General features: G+C 47.5%; 1 protein-coding gene across 7 annotated transcripts in view; it reads right to left on the bottom strand.

Annotated features, from left to right (window-relative positions):
* LOC1272049 (irregular chiasm C-roughest protein) overlaps window positions 1–13,961 on the bottom strand; it is a 73,075-nt gene extending 59,114 nt beyond the window's left edge. For 3 of the 7 annotated variants that reach the window (XM_061644197.1, XM_061644190.1, XM_061644180.1), the window contains exons 1-2: window positions 13,679–13,930; window positions 9,985–11,404 (exon numbers count right to left, since the gene is read on the bottom strand). The gene's annotated coding sequence lies outside the window, so the exon portion shown is untranslated. Of the gene's footprint in view, window positions 1–9,984 lie in introns of all 7 variants that reach the window. The other 4 variants (XM_061644161.1, XM_061644171.1, XM_061644207.1 and 1 more) reach the window with 4 other exon arrangements.
* Between the last annotated feature and the right edge of the window lie 12,902 nt (window positions 13,962–26,863).

Raw genomic sequence — 26,863 nt, 5'->3', positions numbered from 1 at the left:
CCCACACGGGTTTTCCGTTCCGATCTGTTCGACCTTTTTTTTGCCACATGTGCCCTTCCTTTGCAGGTGCATCGCCGTGAAAGACGGAAATTGCTTCAACCGCCCCCCATTTACCGAACACCTTTGACCTTTAGTGTGCATGTGAGCACGTCGAGAGAGAGAGAGAGAAAAAAAAACCAACACCAACCTTAGTACTCAATCGCTCCCCGATCCAGTCCCGGGACGCACAAATGGGAGCCGGGGAGAAAAAAATCCCTCCTCTGGGAATGGACGGGAAAATTGATTCCAACCGATACCGGGTATCGAGTAGATGACCACGGTCGTTATTTTCGGTGCCACCTGGAAGGCAAATTGTCGCGCAAGCTCTTCCGTAGTTCACTACACGCTGCCCGACAGTTCCAGTGCGCATCAGGTGCGAAGCCGGATCGGCCTGAACAGAAATGCTTTCGCACGCACTCACTTGCTCTTTCTCTCTCTCTCTTTCTCTCTGTCAAACACAGAGTTAAAAGGAAGGAAAAAAAAACCCGTAGCAAGAGCTCAAAATGTAAGCTACTGTTGCATGACGGCGAGGATTGGCACGCTCGTATCATTTCCATGGAGGCGCATGGTGGCGCGTAAAAAAATGGCGCTTCATAAAAATCAAAAATAACCTCGCGACCCACCATCATCCCATTGCATGGCCGGGCTACAGTTGTGGCGTGTATGCGACGATGGCCTGCCCGCCAGTACTGTAGTTGGGGGGAGGTGGGAAAAATGAAAAATTTGCTCTCCGAGAATTTATCAATGGGATTTCGGGGAAGGTTTTTTATTATTATTATTATTATTATTATTGCTATTATTATTGCTGCTGCTGTTGGTAGGCTCACAGAACACGCGCACAAAAGGTTCATTGAAGTGCGTATTTGGGTGAGCTGTGTTTATCATGTTTTGGCTTTTCCGCACTGCAAGGACGGAGCAGCACGAGAAGAATTAAAACCCAATGAATAGTCCCATTGATTGTGTTATAAAAATGGCAACAACGAACAAAACACACGGAGAAGATAATAAAAGAAAACAACAATCCAGGTGGGTTTGCAGAGCGCGTGGAAGCGGGGCCCAAACAATGGGTACCTTTTGCGGCTAACGTTGATGGGATAGCATGTCCTTATCCGTTCTCCATGAATCTTTTAATTTGACCAACATTATCTGCTGCTCAGCTCAATATCGAGACCTTGGGAAGCCATCTTCTTGCTGGTTTCCTATTTTCTTGCTCTAAAAATAAGAAACGTTGCGCATTATTCTATTTCACTCTTTCCCTATCTCTGTCTGTCTCTCCGTGTCTCAGCCTTGCTTTTCGTCTCGGTGTAAAATTCTTTCCACGTTGTTTGCTCATTTCCAATTTTAGAATTAAAAAATGGCCCCAAAAATGACAGGCCTGGAGGTTGCCAAATTAAAACAAAAAAAAACATATAAAATTAAAAACAGAATAGGAAAATGAGAGATAGCTCTGGAAGCAACGACAGTCCCGATACAACGCTAAAACGGGGCAGCCTCTTGGCCAGGCGGAACAAATCACTTTCCAAGCGCCACAGTGAAAAGAAATTTATAATTAATAATTAAAAATGGAAATTAATAGCTAGCTCAGAGTACTTTTCTCCCTCCTCTTTCTTTTACCACTCCCCCTTCCCCCCCCACCCCCTGCCCTTTACGCCTCCTCCTTACGTTTGCTTGAGTTCACTTTCACAGCATGCTGCTGTGTGAGTGAAAAGTGAACGTGTCAATACTGTTTTCCGGAAAGATTTTTTTTGGTGTATGTTGCTTCTTTGTTGCTCTTCTGGTTGCTCTCTTCCCAATCTCTTCACATCCTCCCACTCGGTGTCACATTTCCTTGACACAGCTAATGCTATCGAGCAGTAGCGGAAGTGCAAAAAAAAAAACAAAACAAAAAAAAGAAAACAGCAGAACAGACCAAACGCTGCCGATAAAAATGGCTGCCGACTACCACTGCCATCGGCCGACTCGGGGGCCGTTATTAATCGCGAATAGCTGCCCTCGATGCAGAAATTAAATTATCGTAACCGAGTGGATGGCGGGGAGGGGGGGGGCTCGAGCAGTGCGGCACAGCACCCCGCCTTTCTACCCTTGTCTTTTGGGTGAAGTTTTTAGTAAAGTTTGTCAGCGCACCCTCCCACCACGCACCACTCTGGTTCGCCATCAATATTTTGTACACTTCCCCCTCCCCTCCCCCCCCCCCCTCATGAAAAGCATCGCCGAATCATGTCTTCATTGCTGTGCCGCCCCTTGCCCGAAACGTCCAGCATTGGCTGCCGAGACGAGACGTTCGATTTTGTGCGTGCTTTTCTTTTTTTTTTTCGTGCAGTATTTTGATAAATATAAACAAGAAAGTGCCTCCCATCTCCTGTTCGCTCCCTCCTCCAAGCGGCGTGCGCCATGGGGCGGACAGTAATGATGGAAAAGAGATTCAATTATCTAAAACACGGGAAGCTCTCATCGCGGTGCGGGCGCGCACCAAATTTTTTTTGCCAAACAGTGTGGCGCTCGCGCGCTCGTATCGGTTCCATTAGCCGGGTGCTCACGGTGGCTGGATGGCTTTATGCCCATAAAACACCACCCCAAGCGGCCCCCAGTTCCCCCATTTTCAGCTCACATGCTAATCCGCGGAGCTGCAAACAGAACGTCTCAGCGGCGGAAGAGGGGAAGCGCCAAAGCGAAATGTTAAAAATCCGGTGGAAAAGGCAAAAAAGCAAAAAAGCAAAAAAACCAACGGCGGGGACAGGGGAAAATTCAGCAAAGTTCGGTGACGGAACGAGCTGCGGCGAGTGTTTATCGATGAGGTAAGTAATCCCGGGTGCCCTTGTTGTCACTTCGCCCCTTTTGTTGCTACCGCAAAGAGTGCCTCGTGGTTCCCTTCCCCGATTTTTCACTCCCCGATGGAGATGAAAAATTTAACACCACATTTTTGTATGTTGGGCATCCATTTTTCTACCCATCATAATGCTCAGAAGATAATACAAAAAAAAAAAAAACAACAAACCATCCCACGAGCAGCAGAGCAGACAATTCATTCCCTTCCGGGGGAAAAAAAAGGGTGCGAACGAAATGCATCACCTTCGTCATCCGCTGCCATTTACACAATGCCATCGTGCGGGGGCGAAGTGGGATGTGAAAAATAGTCAATCACTTTGTGTGAGTGTGTGTGTGTGTGAAAGAAGCATAAATAGGCAGCTGCAGCTGCACCAAGCAACAGCAGCCGCAGCAGCAACCAAAAGAAAACCTCTATTTGTTACTAGCAACGAGGGGTGCGCGCGCAGCGAGAGAGGCAGCTACATATTTCAAAGCGAATGGCAGGAGCGATCGGGTGACGCCTGTGCATCACGGGATGCATTTTAATAATCGACAGCAACTGCTTCCCGCTTGCCATGGTTAGTGACTTGCACTTGGTGGAGGTTTTCTTCCCCCTCCGCCCAAGCGGGAAGCTGTTAAGCAGCGCGTAAACATAAGTACCGATAAGTTGGATGGCAATAAATTAATCTTCATAAGAGCAATGAAGGTGAAGTGCACACCGTGCAGGGGTGTTTTGATTTTTTTTCTCCATTTTCCTACTTTGCTCTTCCAAGAACAGCGTCAAGAAATGTCGTCCCCATCGATGGTAAGGATCGGTTTACATGAGTGCGTATGTGTGTGTGTGTCTTTTTCTTATATTTCCTGGCTTTTGAGAAGGGGTTCGAAAAAAAAACACAATGCTCTGTGCTCGCGCCTCGCAGCACGATGAAGCACGTCAACGAGTAGGCGATATGAATCAGTTTAATTTAGATGCTGGTTAAGGTTCGTCGTCTAATTCCCCTCGGTTTGTTCGCTGTAAAATGTGAAATTTGTGAGGAATAATGATGGGTGAGGAATGAATGGAGATTCGTCTAAAAGAGTCAAAAGGAATTAAATTAGCTTGATTCAATCTGATCGATGAAAAGTCCACATGCTGCTGCTTCGATTCCTAGTATAAAGACCGACCACTCGACGATAGTTCAATTAATTTTAATGAGGAATTTCCATTTCATATTAGCTAAATGCTTAACGTTTCCATATGGTGTTTGGATGAAGTGTACAGCATTAAAATGTCTTCTATTTCTAGGAAACGTTTGACCTACACCGATCAATCCACACTTTGGTCCTTCGAGCCGGATTTTAATGCATTTAGCTACTTACACTAATCAACTGTCATTCTGCAGGATTTTCCTTCTATAATCAATACTGTTAAACTGCTAAAATCAGATTACAAATTGTGCTTTGTGAATGGAAACAAAAAAACCGGTTCAGAAAGAACCTGTTTTGCAGTAGAGCAGATTTTCTCTTTTTAGTCCTTCGAACCGGATATTGATGAACCAAAACCGATCGCAAACCTGATTTAAGCCCGCAATATTCTCAATAGCGTTTTATATTATGAGGCAAAACTTCAACGATTAAATTTCAAACTTGAGTTATCCCCCCTTCTTCTGCACCCCCTTCCTCCTATTTCTTCCCCTCGCTCTAATTAAAACCTTTTTGGAGGCCACTTTAAAAGCCACACACACGCGCACACAAATGCCGCACAAATGGCGCAGTTACTTTACGATGCACTTGCTGTTACCGCTTTTTTTCCCCGCCAGCGGCGAAGAAAAGCGCAGACATTAAATTAAAAATATCACACCCCGTATCGCTCCATCGCCAGCGTGCTTTAATCCCCCTAGATCGACTGCGCGCGCCGCCCCGAATACCCCGCTAAATTGGAAATAACTCTTTCCGCCCAGCTCCTGCCTAATCCTGCCGATCGTGCACCGGAGCACGTCCCGGCGAATGCGCTTGCCTAACCGTGAAGATTAACACTCGCCTTGCACGACGATTGGCGTTGGCTTTCCAAATGCCATCCTCGTTTGGCATTTGCACCGTCCGTTGCATGCTGCGATGCGAACACCCGATCGAACCCGGTCGGTGGTAATGGGCCGCTCGCCGTAAAAGAACATTTACTGCAACGCACCGCTAGAACAGCCCGCTCAAAAAAACAAAGGGCAATTTATAGGGCCCCGTCCTAAAACCGCACGCCAAGCGCGTCGCCATCGCTGGGGCAATGGAAACATAAATAAAACGGACGGCGCGGACGGTGGCGAACGAGACCTCACCCTACCGGCTCACCCAAGCCAATTTAACAACGAAATTATGATTTTGCCACCAGCAACAGCGGCTCACGCACTTCGTAGCGTGCGCGTCCTAATTCGACGGCCAATCGCATCTTCATCTTGCAAACCAAACCTTCCTCGTTTCACTGTATCATTAGCGTTTTTTTTTTACTGGCTGTAGTTTGCTTTCAGGCGGCTCGAAAATTATGTTCACTTTTCCAATCAAGCAAGCGGATAACCGCAAACTGAAGCCTCGGCAAAGGGAAAATGGGTACACAGTCCGCCCCCTCTTCCCTTTTCAGATCGTGCGCGAAGGAATTGGGAAATGGAATGTTAAAAACTCGGGAAGGAGGGAATTTTCCCCGGGAGTGTGTTAGCAATTAACGGGAAATATGAAAATGGTAACCATTTGCTGGCGGCGTGCGCGCTCGATGGAGGGAGGGTGGGTGTTTTTTTTTTTATTGTGATGTTTTCTTCACGCGCACATTTTCACGCATGGTTGACGGAGTCGTTTGGTCGTTTGCCTGGCATGGGCTGCTTCTTGGTTGGTTACGTCGCTGGTCTGCATTCGCTTTCCTTTGTGCCGTGGAGGTATTAAGCAATTGACAGCTCGTAATGTGTCAAACAATTTTTGGAACGCGCGCTATGTGTGGAAGTGGGGGATGTGGGGGAAGCTTGCCGCATCGTAAGCTAATGTGTTGTAACCAGGTTGCTTTTTATGGGAAAGTGGAGGAATTTCCGCGAGCACGTGACTGTTGCATTTACAGAGTTTTTTTTTTTAGAGTTAATAAAAATGGTCCAACATCACAAAGTAAAACGTCATTTACATGTCATTTGTCTGCAAAAAATGACAGAAAAAGATGACTTACTATTATCATTTCTTTTTTTTTCATTTTGTAAAGAAGTTTTCTCTCTTCTTCTTCTTCTTCTTCTTCTTCTTCTTATTTTTCCTTTTTTTATTCTTCTCCTTCTTCCTCTTCTTTTTGCTTTTCTTCTTCTTCTCCTTCTTTTTGCTTTTCTTCTTCTTCTTCTTCTTCTTCTTCTTCTTCTTCCTCTTCTTCTTCTTCTTCTTCTTCTTCTTTTTCTTCTTTTTCTTCTTTTTCTTCTTCTTTTTCCCTTTCTTATTCTTCTTCTTCTTCTTTTTCCCTCTTCTTCTTCTTCTTCTTCTTCTTCTTCTTCTTCTTCTTCTTCTTCTTCTTCTTCTTCTTCTTCTTCTTCTTCTTCTTCTTCTTCTTCTTCTTCTTCTTCTTTTTTCTTTTTTTTCTTCTTCTTCTTCTTCTTCTTCTTCTTCTTCTTCTTCTTCTCTTTCACATAGCTGGTCCGAATCAAATTTCTAATGTGGTGTAATACAAAAAAAAAAAAACGAGAAACACAAATCCGTCATCCACATCACCATTTTTCCTTTCCCGTTCCACATTATTTGATATCGTTCCCATCGCAACGCCGATCCGAACCGTGAGAAATCTACCCTTTCGCGCGTGTGTGTCGGAGTGGTTTGATGAAATCGTTACAAATTTGTACACCGCCAGCCACTCAAACACTCGACAAATCGCTCGTCGCAGTCAATAAAGAAGCGTACGAAGCGCGTTCCGGCGGCGTGACGAAACGGGCCCGCGGAACGGATCGTACGGATTTTCAGTCGTTTGCTGCCGGTTTTTAACAGCGATCTGCTGCAGCAGAGCGGAGCACTGCTTGTAAAACAGTAATCGAAATATTACCATGACCCGCTCCCCCCCTCCCTCGGGCCCACCTTTCCCGGCTTTCCCGGCCTTAATTGCATCTCCCATCGCAGTGGGCGCATCGCATTTCTAATCGTTAGCGTCGTTTTGGGTGTTAAAAAATGGCCCTCCGCACGCCATACGCGCACGTTTGCCCCAAGATGCTTCAGATGGTGATGGATTAAACGAGATCTTTGTGGGTTAGCTAATGCAGTCGTACAGATGTTAGCATTCAGCTGCACCACAATCGGAAGCAGCCAAAAAGAAACTTTATGTCTTACAGTTGTCAGTCCAGCCCACCCTGCTGGCTAATAAAACGCTGCAAACGTCTTACGTCTCACGTCTTGTGACGTCTTAATAAGGCATTAAAAGGCACATAAAAGGCGCAAAATATTTCTAGACATTTAGCGGCATAGTAAAATTCACAGTAAAACAAAAATATCATCCTCCCAGAACCTTCAGCTCGTCTTGCTGACATTCGTTTCAAGAGTAGAGAAATTTTCCTACGAAAGCATATCTGGGGTTTTTTTTATTCGTGCCGAGATCCATTTCGTTTGCCATCCAGGGTCGGTCGGTACATCGTTATCAACTTTTAACCACCCACATGGCTTATGATATCTTATGAAAAAAAAAAACACACACACACACAGGCTGACGAGTCAACCCACCAGCCCAATATTGAACCCAAATGGGTACGGGCCTTGTTACGAGCTGATAAGCAAAAGTCAATGTCAAATTTCGTCCGCTCATTTGTTTGTTTGCTCGCTTCACACACACGCGCGTGTGTGTGAGAGAGTTCCTTGCTTGCATCTCACCTTTCGGCTTCCCTCTCCCCACAGCCGAGCAATGCTTCTGCGTGCCTCATCGCCGATCAGGTTCGGATATTTTGTTTTTATCTACCTTCCTGCTGCGCCTGCCACCCGCATACCGGGTTTTATTGCACCTTTGTTCTCGTGTCTTGCTTCCTTCCGGTTCGCGGCGTTCTTCTGTTTGGCTTTCTTCGAAATCACTTGCAATATACGCGCAATGTTCCCGTGCATGTTAGAGGCTCTTTATGATCTTTATGTTTTGCCAATTTCTTGCTGCCTGCGTCCATGCCATCCTCGACTGCTTTGGCTTTCATTTTTCCGAGCCGGATGGAGCACCGAAACAGGGTGGAAAACAACCCCCGCGCGTAGCCTAAACGTGCCATCGCCTTTAAAAGGTTTGTTTCCGTTTTTTGTTTCTTGTTCGTTCGCGCAAGAAAGTTTTCTTTTCCCGCTGCTCTTACCAGTCGTTGTTTCATTAATATCTTTTCCCGCACCTCCCCCTCCACCGGGCATCATTTGCGTGCAAGCCATACGCGAGTGGTTGGCGCCCTTCCCCTTGCACACAATTGCCAGTGTGCGTTGGACAGGATATGGAAAAATCAAACGATGACATACGCAAACGCTCTCGCCCGCCCAAGCAAATTTGCCTCATATTCCGTTCCCTAGCTTACTCCCCGTGGGTGGAGGAGTTGTGCGTTGGATTGTGTGTGTGTGTGTATGCTTTTACTTGATGCCCCGCGTACGGCGCATCGACTTTTGAGGTAAGGATTTTTTTGCTGCTTCGACTGAATTTTCACGAGGGCAGACGCTTATAATGCTCAAGCGATTCAGCGCAAAGGTGTGTTCGGGTGGGTGTGTTTTTTCTTGTCGTTGTTTTTTTTGCTTCTTCTTTTGTTTTGCTTCTGTTTCTAGGGCACGTCCACACCACACGGTACCGCACGGTGGAAGGGGGACGGGGGAAAATGCCGGAGCGTTTGTTCCTATAAACACACACACACACACCTTTAGTTGTAGAGCAGAAAAGGGGTCCGCGTGCACGGCAGGAGCATATATTAGCGCCCGGAATTATGCAAAGCAGATCAGCCTTTTTGACAGTTCATTTGTGCGGGCAGACAGTGTCAGTTCGTTGTGGTGGTTTAACGCTCGCTAAACGGTGCGCAGTATGTTTGAACTATATCATCGTTGAAATGTTTCGCTTTTGACACTAATACACTGAAGTGTGTGTAGCTGTAAGCATTGAGGAAACCTTTTTTTAAGTCTTTGGCACACAAATCACTGTTCTCCAGTTGGTAAAGCGTTGAATTCAAAGATACGCTATGCGTCTACGACGATTTCCATATTTCGACCTAAATTGGAGCAATTCGAGCAGCTGCTCGAATCTCGTATTTTACCTTCAATCTACTTAACTTGAGTTTAGCTATCGAATAAAGTATATAATGTTTATCGAGCAACTCGAAAACTGCTCGAAAACTGCTCGAATGTAAGGATAGAGCTAGTTGAGCTGTGCATGTTCGCACCACTTTAGCGTCGCAAGACAGTGCCGGTCTAATCGCGTCGTAAAACTGGGTAAACCGAAACGTTAAAGACATCCTTACAGCGCCCATTTTGGCTTCGCTTTATCTATCTGTCGGACATTCGTTCAGTAGCACTCCAGTTTGAGTGCACAACTTATACTCTTTAGCTTTAGCACGTTACCCGCTACCTCTCGCACGCTGTTTCCAAACCTCCCCCCTCCCCCTCCCACCTCGTACCGTGCCCAAATTGACCTGAATTCCCGATCTGCTGACACCCGCCGATGGGTTGTTCGTTGTTCGCCGCACCGTGTTGGGAACATTGACGAGGCGAAAGATTGATGCTCCCCCGAGGAAAGAAGGATACGTGACTCCACTCGTTTGCCTCGTGTTTACCACGCCTCCTCCCCCCCCCCCCCCCGCGCACAGTGCGCCCAAACAAATGGGATCCTTAAGGACACCATCAGCACGATTCCACCTCCCCCGAAAAAAAAGGGTCACCTTGCCCCTCCACAGCGGTGGGTAAATAAAACTGACGCTTCCTTACTGCTGGCACGGCGAGGAGCGTTTGGGGGGAGGGAGGGGAGGGACCCGCACACGTTCGCTGTAAGTCAATAAATCGATCCAATTTCCACCTCAAAATGTTGGTGCGCCATTGCGATTGCATTCCATCGCGCTCACCAGCCCCATTCGCGCAACCATTCGCATCAGTCATTCTCAAAAAAAAAACCTTCCCGAATCGTACAAGTAAAAAGAGACCAAAAAAAACAAAAGAAAAGCTTCACCCGAAACTTACCTTGAATTGTTTCCGAATCCGCGCTGTTCCTCCTGTTTGTGCGCGCTTGTCACAGGATGGCAGGACACTCTTCCGCCCCGACGCCGCTCTCGGCTCAACCACTCACAGACGCCCGCCCACCCAACACGCACAAACACACACACAGACAGACACACACACACGGCACGGTTCGCTTTTGACGCGCGCGTGTTGATTCGATTTCGTGCACACGGTGGCTTCCTTCTGCGTCCCCGCTTCTGTCGCTGGAGCCACACGTCCTATTTACTTGCCCTTCTCGCACCGTAAGCTGATCGGGCAGGAGCGCATCAAGAGTTGAAATCCAATTATGCTACTATCTGACCAGCCGAGCGCTGGCTTGATTTCGCGTCGCTAGAGCAGCGTTAAATTTTACACCGCGACCAGGAGCTGTTTTTCCATCATTTTCTTTTGCCTTCCTCTCCACCGTTGGCGCTACCGCCGCGCGCGCTCCGTGTGAAGGCGGTGCGCACTTTTTCAAACGGAATTAAAACGAAAAAAAAAACGAAAAACAAACTAAAGCCGACCGGCCCAGCTTGATCACATTGCCTGGATAGGGTGGGATGGGAGCAGCGAGATTGTAACGATTAGCGAGCGGAAAGAGCAGCTACGCAGCGAGAAAGGACACCCCCGCCCGGAAAGGTGTTGCACTTGTGGGGTCGGGTGGATTTGGGCCTTTTTGTTGTTGTTGGTTTGCCGCTTGCGTTTCACAATTTGAATGCTCTTCCTTCTATGGCTATCACTGTGGCGAATGACACTGTGCTGAATTATTGCAATGCGGACAATTAATTTGGCGCGGTCCAGGCAAGTTTGGTTGATTGTTGCTGCTGTCGCCTCGTCTCCCTCCTCCACGCGCAACCACTCGGCGTCCGTGCGTTTGTGGTTTTGCTTGCGGGCAAAAGCAACACGCTCACTGGTGTTTTGATGTAGGGAAATGGCGCTTCCCGCACGCACTTTTGCACTGCAAAAAAAATTAAAAAAAAAACCCTTCACTCGTTCACACTGTTCACACAGTTTCACGCACCCGGGATCAAACAATTTTCGGGGTTTTCGCTGCTCCGAAGCAATTCAGGAGTGCGCGACTTTTTTTCTTAAATGATTTTTTTTTATTATTATTATTATTTTGCTACGCACTATTTTTTCACTCTCGTGCACGCACTTTTCCCACTCGCTTAAGCACCACTTCGCTTTGATGATGTTCGGCGCATCGGCTTAAAATAACTCACTACACTTTTTCCTTGCTTGCCGCTTGTGGTGGAGCTGAACGGCAAAAAAGCACTCACACAAAACAAAACAAAAAAATAATTCGTCGTATTCCGGCAAACACCGTTAAAAATGCAAACGAAGAGCCACACGCGCACCACGAATGTCAAGGAAAACTGTTTTCTTTTCTCTGTTCTCTATGCTGTGAAGCGAAAAGCAAGAATAATACGATGAAGAAGGTGTAGAACATTGCGACGGTGACAAATAGAAGAAGAAGGAAAAAAAAAACAGTAAACGACAGGGAAAACACACACACACATTTTCTTGCCCTGTCTGCTGCCCTGTAGGAAGTGAAATGAACTCTTAAAGCAAAAAAAAGGAAAGAAAGAAATGCCGGCCACTACCATTACTACTAAAAAAAAAAACCCCTCTCACACCCTCCTCGTGCTGGGTGTGGGTGGATTTAAAAAAAAAAATTAGAAACTCGTGAAGGCGTTTACGCGCGCGCGCTTGCATTTAGCCCCCCCCCCCCCCCCACGGAACGGTTTTGCGCGATTTTAGAAATATTTTCTAGCCGCGGAGTTGCGTGGGTTGCGCCGTTCGGGTTTGGTGTTTGCTGTCCCGATTTGCCGTCCAAGCTACTGGCAAGTCCCATTTCGTTTGGCCCTTGCCTTCCTGCCGAGCACTTCCAGAGTTCCACAATTAGGCTGCTGTGCCGTGACGATTGCTTTCCGTGCTGCAAATTGGGGCCACCAATAAGGTTGAGACTGTAAACATTGTGAGTTGCATTTGAGCCGTCCAAAGGGACCCTGGTGGCAGGTTCCAGCTCGCTGCAGACGAGCTATAAAGCAAAAAACACAGCTCGGAACGAGCAGTAAAAAAGCAAATGGAGCAAATTTTAGTTTCCATGCCAGCGCTATTTGTGCGTGAAGAGAACGACAACAAAAAAAGTGCTCCAAACGAACCATCAAAATACAAATAAATGTATGCTCGATTCGTGACACTTTTTCTTTCCACCCGCAAACAAAAGGGGGGGGGGGGAAATAATGGAGCCACAAACCAAAACAGTGTCACCGGTTTGCCTCAGCTGGCGTGTTTTCCCCTTTTTACAGGAGCACAGGGTTTCGTCGTTTGTCACATTTTTGGCGACGTGTACGCAAAACAAATAAAAAAATTTCGTAAAAAAAAAAATACAAAAATTTCAGCCAGAGCCAGTCGATGTTTTGGCGATCGCCCGAAAGTGTTCCCCCTTGCATAATTGCATATTTTCAGCAACTTAAGTCAAAAAATTAATTGTTTTTTTTTTTTGCAAATTTAAAGTTGCATTAAAAAACGTCACTTTGCTATTAAAATTTGCTGTACAAACAGCTAAAAACTTATTTTTGAAGGGTAAAAACAAAGGCGCATACAGCCCTTCCCCTCCCACGGGAGATAGTAGCGCAAGGACACAAAGGACACACTGGGGGGAGCGCGAGCCGCAAAGCCACAAACGCCGCGACACACACACACACAGCTTCACGCTACAGCCAGGGAACGGAGGCGAGTGTTGACGCGCTGGGGGAGGAGGGCGACGAGGTGCGCCTTTTGATAGTAGTGGATCCGTGGCCGGAGCAGGACATTTTTGATAGCAGAAGTAAGAGGAGCGATTCTAAAAACGTGGCCGCTGTTTCGATAACGTTTCGTGCAGTCTGCAACTGCAACTGCACAGAACGCTAAAACACAAACAGCACTTCGAACGGGTACGTTTCCTCAACGTTTCACCAGTGCATTTGCTCAGTTTCTTTCGTTGTGTCTGCTTGTGCTGCTTTTTGTTTGTGAGCAAGAACCTTGTGTTTGTGGTAAAAACGAACTGCACTGCACAGCGATTTGCATTTTTTTTTGTTTCACTGTTGCACTTTCCTCGTGCGTAGTTTACACTCTTGTCGACAAAACAAAAAAAAAAGAACAGCACCAACACCCACACTCAGACACCAGCTCGAAACACGTGCGCAAGATTATGTTGGCCAGTTTCTTTGGCGCGTTGGCGCGCCACTTCCGGTAGTAAACGATTTATTCAATATTTTCTGTTTTTTTTACCATTTGCACGTTTGATGCATTGACATTGCATGCATTACTTTTTTAATTCACTCTGAACTGCACGGCTTAGAAACGCACCAGCACGCACCAGCTTTGCCGGGTTTTGTTTTTGTTTTAAATTTTATTCTGGCAAATCAAAACACTGCACTGCGGGCAAACCGTGTGTTGTCTTGGGGGTAGAATTCTAACAGCAAAACTCGCACCGTTTTGTTTTGTTTTCGTTTGATTTGGTTTGTTTGCCTCGTTTGGCTGTTCCACGATGCCGAACGGATGCACTGCGCGCTTTCGAGCGATACAATTCGTTCGGTAGGACGAGCGGCACACACGCTAGAAAGGACCAAATAATCCACGCTGACGCACGCACACACACACACACACGCGTACACAAATTGATACACACCTTCCACACAGCGGAGAGAGAGCAAACGCCACGACAGTTTCGTGCTGACTGAGCTGCGTTCCGGGCTACCCACTGCGACAAACCCACCATTTACTCACACACAAGCAGCGCGTTCGGCGGCCACCCCGTACACACGGTGCGGCAGTAAGCGCGTGTGTACAACGCGTGAGGGCTTTCTTGTTTCATCGGTGTTGAAGCAAGCGCAAGCGTGTGTGCGAGCGAGCGGTCGTGTCGGTGCCGGGCGACCGGGAGGGCCAGTTCGTTCTGTTGCGTATACACCGAAGCGCTGCGGCGACGCGCGTGAGCGAACCAAAGCCGAAAGCCGAACCCCGTTCGAAGGGCCCGAAACCCGAACGCCCGAGAGCCGAAGCTGAACATGCTGCCCTTTCGCACGCCGCCACCGCCGGCCGTCCGGCCGACCGCGCCAAGGGCCGACGGTGCTTTGTGCCGCGTCCCGAACTGTGCGCCGGTGATGGCGGCGGGTGGACAAATTTTGCTTGAAACGATAGGGGCAACACCATGCAAAAGTACAGGCGGTCCCCGAGATACACGGTTAATGGGGACCGAAAACGGCCGCAAAATACCGCGTATCTTGAATTTCCGCGTAAGTCGAATCTCGTGATTTCCAGCTAAAATTTCACTAATTTTCGTGTAATTTTGCAAGTAGGGGGCGGTTTTAGTCACTTTATGAGTTATTTGATATGATTCTGACTGAATATAACAGTTTTAAACTTTTTGAAATAGTTTTTAACATTCGATCGAAGCGGAAATTATTTGGCAATATACAATTGATGTGTCAAATCAGTACAATTTTCTCAAAGAACTGTCAAATTTAGAAAACCGCGTATCTCCGAATCCGCGTATAAGAGGTACCGTGTATCTCGGGGACCGCCTGTATTGTTCTATGAAATAGGAAAATGGGAAATGAATAGACAGAGAAATAAGGAAAGAGAGTGAGAGAGATAGAAAGAGAAAGAGAGATAGAAAGAGAAAGAGAGAGAGAGAAAGAGAGAGAGAGAAAGAGAGAGAGAGAGAAAGAGAGAGAGAGAGAGATAGAAAGATAGAGAGAGGAAAAGAAAAAGTGATGATGAAAGAAAAACAAGTTGATAGAAAAAATAACTTCCAAACTGTAAAACCTGATCGCTTAACATCATACAACGACAAACTGCAACAAACAAATAGAAAACACTTACAATTACTAAAAACATAAATTTGGCAGACATGTGACAAACGGTACATAACATTTCATCAATAAAAAGAAACAACAAAGAAGTATAAAAACAGAGAAAGGAAAAAAAAAGTTACAGAAAAAGGAGAAGGAAAAGGAAAAGACTAAAGGTAATAATAAATAAAAGATATTTTATAAATAAAGAGAGATATTTTAAGAGATAATGAATGAAAAGTACATTGCAAGTAGAGCCTCTCTCTCTCTCAATTGATCACAGAAGAGATGCAAGTTTTGAACAAACTTCACAAAACCAGATTCGATCTCTTTCCTTGCGTTGTGCATGACCAACCACTTACGCTGTGCACTATACGGTCACCTTACGCGTTTGATGCATACATGGCAATTAAAAGATAAGCCTAACGGTGGGAACGCTTTATAGCTTGCTATCGATACATCAGCTGCTGATTTTTACAGCTCGGATTGGATTGTTTTATTTTGTTCTACTGAAATATATACATTTTTTTACTTAATTATGTCTGATCAAGTATCCTGTTGAAGAATAATAAGTTTTCATATTTATTTTTATTACAATATTTTTTTCACCCCGTTGCGATTGTTTTGTCCCTGCATCCCATAGTACAACGGCATCGTGCTGCCACAGACAATGAAGCTGCGATACAGCGGACAGTGCGAAGACGCTGTGTGGATGGTTTTGGAAAAGCATCGACCGGTTTGCCCTCTTCGCTTCGCGCTGCCTTTCCGACCCCAGTGCGTGAGACCAGGTAGCACAGCGGCTAACGCCGAAGTCGAGCCGAAGTTTGACATGCGCGTGCCTTGCGAGGATCTCGGTGTACCGTTTCGGACGGGGCATATACGCTGCCTTGACGTTCGGACACGAGGAACGTGTGTTTAACGCTTACTGTGTGACACGGCCGTGTCCCGTTCGGTGTGCTCCAGCGCAAACAGCGAGTGGATGGATGGAAACAGCGATAGAAACAGCGTGAGTGAGGGAAAGAGAGCGAGAGACATGGCGTATAGCTGTGGAGCGAACTCAGGGTAGCTAAATGGGTTAAATTTTGACCACCGCCAACCAGCACGGATGGCCACGGTGCGCCTCCGCGGTGCGCAACAAAACGTGCCGTGGTATGTGTTGCGCGACTTTCTGTCGCATCGGACCGGAATTGTACCGCGCGCGTTACACCACGATGATTATGAAGTTGTCGAAGGATCGTGTTAGAGTCCCTTGTCTGGCGGGCGGTTAATCTTTCTCCGCGGGCTAAGACAACGGGGCAAAAGAGAATATGGAAAGAAAAAAATACTCTCGCACACACACACACACACATACACGACCTTTTTTATTATTTCCTGCGCTCTACTCCGGTTTGGCGATTTGCGCGACAGCGTCGCCTCGGCTTTGCTCTGTGCAGAAACGCTAGTACGATACATGATGGTTGGGCCCTGCTTTTTACACCTCCGGGGCCGGCAGGATGGATTCCGCGCGTGAGGGGTTAATTAAAACGAGTTTTTATTGTATCGCAATGGCAGGTTTATTTTATTGGTCTTCTTTTTTTTGTACTCTTTCTCTCTCTCTCTCACACACACACACACTATTCTGTGCGTTGCTTTGCCCTTGTTCGTGCGGGCTTAGCTTAGGTTTGCTTCATGGCTTAACGCACCAAAGCCAACAAAAAAAAGCGCTGGAAGCAAAGAAGGAAACAAAACACACATTCGCACACGAGACGGCCCTGCGTGAGACTGCGCCAGGAAGCATGTGTAAAATTAATCTCCACAACGCGTTTGCACCAAGCGAGTGCTCTCCCGTTGGCTTTTGGCTTCTTGCGGTCCCGACTTTGCGGCACACTTGAGGCAATAGTGCCTTGCTACAGCCGCCTTAGATGCAGGCGTGTAAAAAAGAAAGAGTAAAAAAACAACAACACGACAAAGCAAATAAATGAAGAACCTAACAAAAATCAAACCAACCTGCAACCGCTTGCCAAGTGCTGCTGCAACTTGGGTGCTTGGGAAAGGTATCCCTGTTTTGGTCACACCCGTGTAGAGTGGGTCGTAAATAAAAAGCCAACAGTAAACGTACACCAAAAACGCGAAACCACACTGCGTTAAAGTACGCAGGTTCCCGAGCCTATATCTTATCCCGCCGCATTCACTGCATCTTGTTGTAACGCGAAACGAATGCGAACACGTAAAGATGGTACAGACAACGAGCCCATTTGTTTGCGAGAGAGAGAAAGAGTCCCTCCTGGCCCTGCTATCTGGTGGTTCGATTCTGCGGCAGTGGTAAGGACCTCCTCCCGAAGGGCGCGAGTCGGGTGTCGGCTGTAATTCGAGTGCGCACTGTTTGACTGTAAAATTGATTTCTAATTTTTTGTTCGGCTGGCGATCCAGAACCTTTCTTTTTTCCCACCACAAAAAAAAGGCCTGGACGGACACGCCTCCGCGTTGCAATGGGTATGGCGCCGAGGCGAGAAAGCGACAACCGGAGAAAGGGCCAGTTGAAATATGGCGCTCAGATTGGGCCTTTTTTTCGTTAATTCTTACACGACCCACTTCAATCATCGGGAAGGGCTCGTACATGGTGACAAGTGGGTATTTTGGTGCATACAGATGAGGCCGATCGTTCTCTCCCGGGCTGTTTTAAATAGAAGGCGAGAATTGAGCTGATCTTTACATGTGAAAAACAGATTGATTCTTTTCAGTTTCCATACACAGCACATCACTCTCAAAGAGTTGAATATTGTATTAAGTGGCATTGAAGATACATCGTTACTCTGGGACGGCTTGCAGTTTGTGACTTTGGACAGTAAATGTTTCTGCTCATGCGGGCTATATATCACTCCCATTTCCCACAGCCCACAAATAATCGCAACAATCACCGAATGGCACAAAACAAAACAGAAAACGCAAACAGATCGACAAAGTATCGTGTTGCACATAAAAACTGATGTCCATAAAACACACACACACACACAAACACCTCCGTTGCATCTTCTCACGCCACGACGACCACGAGGGCGCTAGTGAAGAGGATCGCAAAGCCGCAAAACGACACCAACACGCGCAGATTTGACCGATTGGACGCGCGTAGTGTGTGCGCGTTCGCTTTTGACACCTCCACGGTGCGAACGGTCACTCACCTGATCGGTGGAATTGAAACGCTTCATAAATCACACCCAGCTGACGAATGGTCGTTTTACGGGCGCCGATTAAAAAAAAAACAAACAAACAAACAAGCTATCGTCCACACAGTCGCTCTCCGGTGACACTTGGGATCAAGTCAAGGTTTGGATATTAACTTGCAGGAGATCTGATCCTGCGTACTGGGCTGATGAAGGACAAGGTGGATTATCTTGATAAAGTTCTGCAAACAATAATGTGGTTGTTTTTTGTGTGCGAATAAAGAGAAGTTGCGAGTTTCGATTCTCAGGAGAGTCATTCCAGCAGTAAAGTTTATGAAGAGCGGTAAGTGTTTTGTTGCATTATGTTAGGTGCTTTTATATGTTAAACAATAAGATGACAGAAAATATCTCTCTATCTCTCTCTCTCACACACACACACACACAAACTCTCCCCACCAGTATATGCTTTTTGAGGCGAGATTTGAACCTATGCCTCGGAGCATTTTCGTTTTATGCATGCTTCTGTGAACGATTACACTATCCAGGTTGCATGTAATGATCGACTACTAAACGGGAATAAACGTTGCAATGAAAGCAATTACCTCAAGCGTTGTTTGACAACACAATCAGCCTCGCTTCATAAAACTAAACGCTTCAATTGATTTTGTAAAACAATCCATGAAAGAGGAATAAAAAAAAACCGAACAGATTCCATCACATCACATAAAGCCAAAACGCTACAAGCGAGACATTTTGTTCCCAATTTCCCGGCGCGATGAGATAATCGGTGCATTTGTTTCTTCCCGCTCTCCCTCGATGCCTGAAGAACGTTCCCCGTTCCTTTCCCGAGCGCGGGCTGTGAAACGTAATCTCCGCGCGAGGGAACGCGCGATAAACGAGATCCCGGGACGGCAGTTAGCGGTTGTGTGACAAGGCAAAAGAGAGAGAAAAAAAAAAAGAAAACCATTCGAAGGGCTGATCATGGCCCCGTCAAACCGAAACCACGAAGCCGAGCCTACGGCCCTTGCCAAGGTGTCGAATTGAGCAATTACAGTTACAGAACAGAAATCGGAACCGGATCGGAATGGTTTATTGCGCGAAGGTATCGCTGTACGGCGCCCTCGGGCCTCCACTCGCTATCTAATCATCGCCGACGATTGCTGCTTACTGCTCGCAGCAAAACAACTCACATCCGGGGATGCGCAGGCCCTCGGCATCGGTTTGGGCTAGGTTTATCAATCGCTGCACAGGCTGCGGCGTAAAGCGGCTGTTTTTTTTTTTGTTGTTGTTTGTTGAAATATTCTCAAATGTGCTCTCAGCAACGATTCTGGAGAAAGAAAGAAAAAAAAAAACACACACACACACACACCCTGGAGTGTGCAGCAGGGGTGTCGTAAAACATGTGGCCGTATACGACGACGACAACAACAAAAAGGGATCTTCAAGGAGAAATAGAGCAGAAGAAGAAGTAGAATAACATGAGTAAAACAAAATATCACGCAACATTCCGTGGGGTTGCAGGGCAGCGACTGCTGGATCAAGCAGAGAGAACGAAAACACTGCGCAAAGTACACGGGAGAGATCAACAACACTCGCAGACCAACCTTGGGATGAGTTGCCACGGAGGAGAAGGATGCCACGGGACCGACACATGTGGCCGCGGTCTGTTTTTCGCCCAGGACTGGAACCTTCCCGCGCCTTCGGTCTTCGTAGAAAGCATCGGATCCCGGGACGGTATTCTGGGTGTGCACGGTGTCCTAGCCTGCGCGACAAGCGTTCGGGGTGGTGTCGTCGGCAGGGTCTGTGTTGTCTCTTGTTGTTGTTGTTGTTATTTTTCCATCCTTTTTATTCTGGTTCCCTACGCCCTGCATTCTTCTTGCGCAATCGAATGCAGGGTATGGGTGTGTTTGTGTCTATCATCAGCAATGCGTCCTTGCGGGGCATTTGGGCCCCGCCACAGAAATGAATGCAGAGCATTCGTTGTCTCGATGCCCTGGCAGTGTAGTAAAGCGGACATATAAATCCTTTGCAACGCACCACACGCTCTTTGCCCGAGACATTGTTTTTACCCTTTTTCGGGAAAGTGCCGGGACGCAGCGGCATCCCCTGTCTGTGAGATGCCTGAAGAACACATGAACGCACGAGGAGGCAAAATAAACAATGATGGCCACCGATTTTTTTGTTTTTTTTTGCTTTAACGGTTGTGGGATACTTGTGTCACTGTTAATGCTTAATGGCAGGCACCAAAGCCTTGCGTGCGGCTGTGTTTGCTGTGAAGATCATTCAACATTTGTTTGATATTTCTTCAGTTTCTGTAGAACTCTTCACATTCCTTACAAGCGGTGGCGTAATCATTTGGACCCACTTTGGTTTAACACTTTTCTCTACTCTCCACCCCTAGTCCAGACAGTACGAGCATTGGGAAATAGGCTCATAGATCTGCGCTGATAAAGAGAGTGAGATGCCGTCAGCTGGTGTCAATTGGCCGTACAAAATGGGGGTTTCAAACAGTCGCACAGTCTGGTGGAAATGGGAGAACGAAACCAAAACCTACACCCCGAATGTCCTACACTGGTTAGGTGGGACCTCTCACCGCTGTTCCCACAAGCGACGCCTAATTGAAGCGAGATCCTCCCGCTTTGGGCACGGTGATTGATTCGACCCGTCGGGTGGATTGTGTGAGAGACACCAACGAGCCCAATCAGAGCCTGTGTGCCTGTGTGGCCGTGTCTCACGGGACCTTTCAATCAACTGTGGATGAAATTGTATCGATGCTCGGGTTCTTGGGTAGCTGGACAAAGTCTAAAGTAATGTGAGTTGGAGGGAGACATTCAAAACATCTTGTCCAGAGAGTAGAGATGTATGCGACACGGAGCACTTTTGGAGATATGTTTCCTTGGCGGAGTCTTCTTCGGGGTAGGCTTCTTATTGGAGAAAATCTTCACTCCAGGCGAGCCTAAAATATTGTTAACATCCTACGAGCACATACGAGCTCATTGTTGTCTTGCTCCAGCTGTACGCGCGTGCTCATCAGAATATCTCCAAAGCCTCATAAAGGCCGATGTATGACGCCTGCAGGCATCAATATTTGAACAGTTAACGGCAAGCGGCAAATCCACCGGCCAATAACTAAGCGAACCATCAGGTCCGGGCAGATTAGGCAAAGTGTCGTTCCGTTTCATTGCTTCCGTGCCCAAACTCCACCACCCATCGCCGTGCAGCTGTGTGGGTAAAGTAAGAGAGAAGCGGGGGCAATGTTCTCAATAACCGTACCTTACAGAAACTTGTCTCATTTCAAAGAATGTAAAATCAATCGAACAAGCGCTCAACCCATTTCCAGCCCCGGGCAGGTCGCGTGCCGGGGGAGCTTTCGCGGCTTACTCGGGCCGGTAAATTGCGGCCGGTTGTTCAATTTTACTGCCCAGCCACCCGTTGCCCTCCTGCCAAACATGGGGCTAATTATTTAGGCACTGCCTTCCAATTCCGGTCACCAGCTTCCGCAACCGTCCCCACCCCTTGTCCCTTCCGGTTGCTCTGCGCCGGTTGCGAAACTTTTCTCCGGCGGGTGGTGAAACACGACGACGCGGGTTTATGTACGCCCAGGCCTGGAGTTTAGCCTACCGGCGGGGCTAAATCTTGATGGTTTGCTTTACTTGTCCTTCTCTCGTTCTGCTCGTTACTTTCGTTCGTTAAGCGCGAGTATGTTGCGGCACAACGGACGCTGAAGACGACGCCGGAGCAGTCCGTGAGCCTTTCGGTCTCTTTACGATCGTACCGGGACGGAACTATCTTCATAACCGTAACCATTACCGGCGCGCAAAGTCTTAAGGTAATGGTGCAACTTTTTCCCTAGGGTCATTTGATGAGGCAAAGGTGTGTGTGTGTGGGAGTGATGTGAACTTCCGAAAAAACCCCTGCTTCGGGCGTACGGTTACGGCTCTGCCCTGTGCGAAGGGGACACATAAGGTATATAAATATATCAATTCGTCGCCGCGTATGGTTAGGCTTTCGTGGGGGAGCACTTTTCCGGATCTGTAGCTCGCCCAGAAAACACACACACACACACACAAACAAGCATGCAAGGTCAGGCGTGTAGCGTTAGGCCAACTAAATTACACCGCCAGGAGCAGGTTGCGCCGTTAGAAAAAGTTTGAAGAAGACGAAAAAGTTGTCAGTGTGTGTGTGTATGTGTGTGTATGTTTGTGCCGAAAATCCAAACGGAGCCTGGAGATGGAGCACCCCAAATGCATCCTTTCTGTGGGTAGGGGGAGGATATTGAGTGTGAATTGAAAATAATTGGAGCCATTCTCCTGTTCCGTATCGAGGGAGCTCGGGGGTGGCTTGCCGTGTACATCAAACCGTTTGCAATTTGCCTGATAGCCAGCAAACAATGTGGCTGTGGTGGCGCTGCTTGCAAAACCCACAGCTCCGCTGCCTGATTGCATTATCCAGGTTCCGAACATTAATTTTAAATTACCTTGTGCGAGCTGGTATGCGGCGTTCGCCTCCAGAAAGATCCCGGTCACGGCACCACCCAAGCGTCCAAGTAACAAGAAAAAGGGCAAGCGTGAGGAGATCAAAAACTGTTTTTTGTTTTTTTTGTTGTTTTTGCTCGATTTGAAAGGAGCAGAGCCAAAAACGAATCCGCCTCTGCCCGTCTTTATGACATCTATAAAACCATTACCAATCGCGTATGCAGAACGGGTGGGTGGGCTTTTTTCCCCGTGTACTTAAGTACATTACTGTGCGGGCGTGGAAGGGAGGGCTGCGGAGGGCACGCGAGCGCCATCTGGTGCTGCCGGAAGCAGCCAAATGCCAGCCCAGCAGCGGCACGGTAATGATCTTGCGGGAGTGCCCAATAAACAGCTTCACGCAGCAAACCGTGCGCGAATGGAAAATGGAAAATTAGGCATGTCAGTTTTTAAGTGATTAAACCCGAACCAGACGTTTTGGCCGTTTTCCACCCCCGACCCGCTCCCCCTCCCCCATCTTCAATCACCCTGTGCGCCGGTCTGATGGCAGCAGCTGCAGCAGGCTTGGACGGAGTGAATAACCGTGTGAGCACGCAGAGAATGTCACAATTCTGCGCCCGGATGGATGATGGATGTTGCTGTGCATTGCTGCCATGGGGCGCGCGTGTAAGCTTTGAAGCTGGATGATGATGGCTTGGATGTTTTTTTTTTCATTGTACTTAGTTCGCGTGAAGACAGTTGCCATCAATTGCGCTCACTTGCCAGCTGTTACTTTAGTGTGCGACGTGCGAGGCTGCGCCACAAGAAGCGGCGGTGACTGAGGACTGGACCGCCCCAAGGTCCAGAACCGGACCGGCGTTGTAGCTGTGGTTTTGTGGTGGAGTGACATTCCACAAACTGACCCGCGGGATGATAAGCAGCGCACAGGTACAGGCGTCGCGGCATGTATAACCTGAACCGTTTTAAATTAGCCCCATGCGCCACTGCAGCCCGCACTCGCATGCGACAATGTGGCCCCAAGGTTGTTGCTTTTTTTTTTTCTCCACTCGCTCAGACACTCGATAAGTGCAGCCGCGGTGCGTGTATGAAATTTCACTCCCGATACCAACCAACTGACGTGCGCGCCCCCGGACGCTGGCGCGTAACCGAACCGGCAGGCGCGTCGACGATTATTGCGGTGCAAAGGCTGCACTGGACTCTGGACTGGTTCGGAGCGAGGAGCAAACCGTCCGGTGCAATTAACCGGTCACTCGCGCTGCACTAATTCTAACGGTGCGCGCGATTTGTGTGGGGAAGGGCGGGGCGGACAGAAACAACGGTCCCCGTTGGGTTAGGAACCGATCCGGATACATTGCACCGCGAGTCAATCAATGCAGATGCAGCGTGTGTGTGTGTGTTTGTGCGCTACAATAAATGCACCTCATCAACCGGGTGCGGTAGATGAACGGGTTTGGCGAGATGAACGTGCGTGTGTATGTGTGTGTAAACGACACGTCTGGGACGTTAGCGGTCATTGGACGAAATAATTTCATTGTGAATCCATAGGAGATTCGCTGCAGCGCTTTTCTGGAACGGGTTGCGACACGTCGTTGGAGAAGTTTTGCGTCCAATGGCACTTTTAGAACCGTTCCAAGATATTCATATCTTTATGAGTAACGATTCTTCTAACTCTTGGAGGTGCTCTGAGATATCCTAGAACGCATTCTTTGGAGTCAAGGATATCTGTTCCAAGATATTAAGATCTTATGATTCTTCAAGTTCTTGGTGCCCTCAGTTGTGTTCAAACGTCTTTTTTTTTTGGATATATTTCTACAACATTCATTTTGAAACATTCCGATATGTATGAGTAATGATTATTCGAACTCTTGGAGGATCTCAGAGATATCCCAGAACGCCTGCTTTCTAAACATTTCACAGGACATTTGTTCCAAAATCTGTAGATATTAATGAGTTATGATTCTTCAAGTTCTTGGAGGTGTCCTGATATGTCCTTGAACGTCTGCTTTGGAGATATATCAAAAGATCTTTGTTCCAAGATATTCAGATCTTAATGATCTCCTTTTTGAGGAGCCCTGAGCTATCCTGGAAAGCATTAGGTGATAAATTCTCAGATCATCTTCTTTGGGGATATTTTAAAGTTTATTTCGCGAATGGTCTTCAGATCTTTAGGCGTCCTCCTTCTTTATGCTCTTGGAGGAGCCTTCAGATATCCTGAAATGCCTTCCATGGAGATATTTGCATGGTTGTTGAACTCTTTTAGTGGCATTTACGAGCCCGGTACCACGACGGCATTAGAGCTGTTTCGACAATAAACAATAAACAACAAACATAAGACATCTCTGTTCCAAGATATTCTGAATTTTATGAGTCTAGCTTTTGCAACATCCCAGGGGTTCTCCAAGAGTTTGATTCGATTACTGAAATGAATCGTAAGGTGTTCCAACCGCCCTCAAAGAATCTTAGTATCAATATCCGTTCTTTGAAGGTCTGATCATCAATACATGAATTGAAAGTTTGTAATGATAAACTACTACAATCTGACGCAACCGGGGCCTGATTGACAGGAATTCTCCGTGTTCTCGTGACCTGTGGTGCCTACCATACAAATGTTCAAAGAACTTAGAGGCTGTGGGATGTGAACCAACCTTGAATCTGAAATATTCCGCAGAACAACAGCTGAAAATGAAAAGTATAGATGAAATTCTATCCTGCCTGCTTTAAAACAAAGCTTTCTAGCTTTAGTTCGCGCACCATGATACGTGCTTTATTCCATCAAGGTTGGGTTGAAATAGAAAACTAATGCTATTAAGCAAGTGATTGGTAGGACATTTGTGTGCTTAACGGATGCCTCAACGATGCTCCGAATTCCAAGACCTGACCAAACACCCATCAGCCCACCGGAGCTGAATGGACTTCTCCTGGGTACCGGAGCTATGAGCAATCAAGCCTGCAAAAACTGTCCTTCGACTCGTCCGACTTGGACCGAACGCCGAGAGCCCATCTGCTGCAGCGCTCCTTCTCGGAACTCTTTGCACCGGTGGAAAAAAAAAAATAAGCCGACCAATTGCGCAACCAGGTTCACTCGAGCTCGAGCCATTGATCGCAGGATCTGTGTCGCGGTGCGGAACCTAAGCAAGGGACGGTGCCAAAAAATGGCACTGCCAGTCGGAGGAAAATTGAAATTCCACGAAGGATACTGCCAATGTTTCAACATCTAAAATCACTAATGAGACACTGGAGGTACCGCAACCGATGCGGAGCCACTGCTCAAAAGTGTCCCGACTCTCGCTTTCAGCATCCCCCTTTGCTTTCGTCAGGTGGCAAAGAAAAGAAAAAAAACACGGATTTACGTCTCGTTTCCCCGCCGCCAGCGGAAGCAAACAGGGCATCAGCGTGTCGCTCACATTTCTTTCATTTTTTTTTTTTTGTGTGCAGAATTAAAAAAAAAATAGCACGCGTTAAAAGAAATGGCGTACGTGATAATTTTTGCATCACGGCGAAACCCACTCCCCTCCTCCCCTTCCATTCCCGTTGCCTTTTTGGCAACCGAGTGCGGTAGGGGTTCGTCGCTTACCGCTCACCGGAGCGGAGCACGGTGTGTAATAGGGTTCGCGTGCTCTTTCGCTACTTTGCGCGCTAAGAATAATACGATTCGATTCGGCCGACAGTGAGGGAGGGGTGCAGCGGATGTTTTTTTTTGCTTCTTCATCCTTTTGTAGATTCATTAAAGCGCCCTCTGCTTCTCCTCTGCAATCTCTCGCTGTGTCTCTCTCCCTGGACACTTAACGTCTTGGCGTTGGCAGCTGCTGGACGGTTGGTCCGCTTGCATCGCGCCCCGAATCGAGCGTTTTGTTGACACCTTCTGGGCAAGCGGGGAAGAGCACAAGCACAGTACGCCAGAGGCCGGTATATGTTAGCGGCCCCACCCTTTCCAATTCTCCGTATTGTTTTACAGCGGCACGCTGCACAGCGACTTTGAACAACCGCTTTTGCCGCTGCCTACTTGTGCGACGATGCTGACTCTTCATCTCATCGTCGCCGACATCGTCGTCGAGCACACAGACGCAAAATCAGCAATAAATCCGGCTGCTCGCTCAACTTCTAATAACACCAATGAGGCACGTTCTGGGCGCGCGCCGTTGCCACCTTCCCGTTGCCGTTGCATGACATGAACACCACGGGCCACGGGATCCTCAACTGTCGAGCTGACTGACTGACGGGGCGGGGGTAGGAGAATAAGGCGGGGGGTTCACCCGCACCCGAGTGCAGCCGAGGAAGTGCTTCATGGTACAACTTCAAGAAGTAAAAACCTGTCACTGCAAAAGGGGTAAGCATAATTAGGAGCTATCGCTCTGGAGTGTGGACTGTCAAGGTTTTTTTTTTTGCATTTTGAGCATGCAGGGGTGAAGCT

Source organism: Anopheles gambiae, chromosome X (genome assembly GCF_943734735.2).
Source record: "Anopheles gambiae chromosome X, idAnoGambNW_F1_1, whole genome shotgun sequence".
NCBI classification, from domain to species: domain Eukaryota; kingdom Metazoa; phylum Arthropoda; class Insecta; order Diptera; family Culicidae; genus Anopheles; species Anopheles gambiae.
Note: the sequence above shows the minus strand (reverse complement) of the source record. Positions and strands in the feature narration are given on the sequence as shown.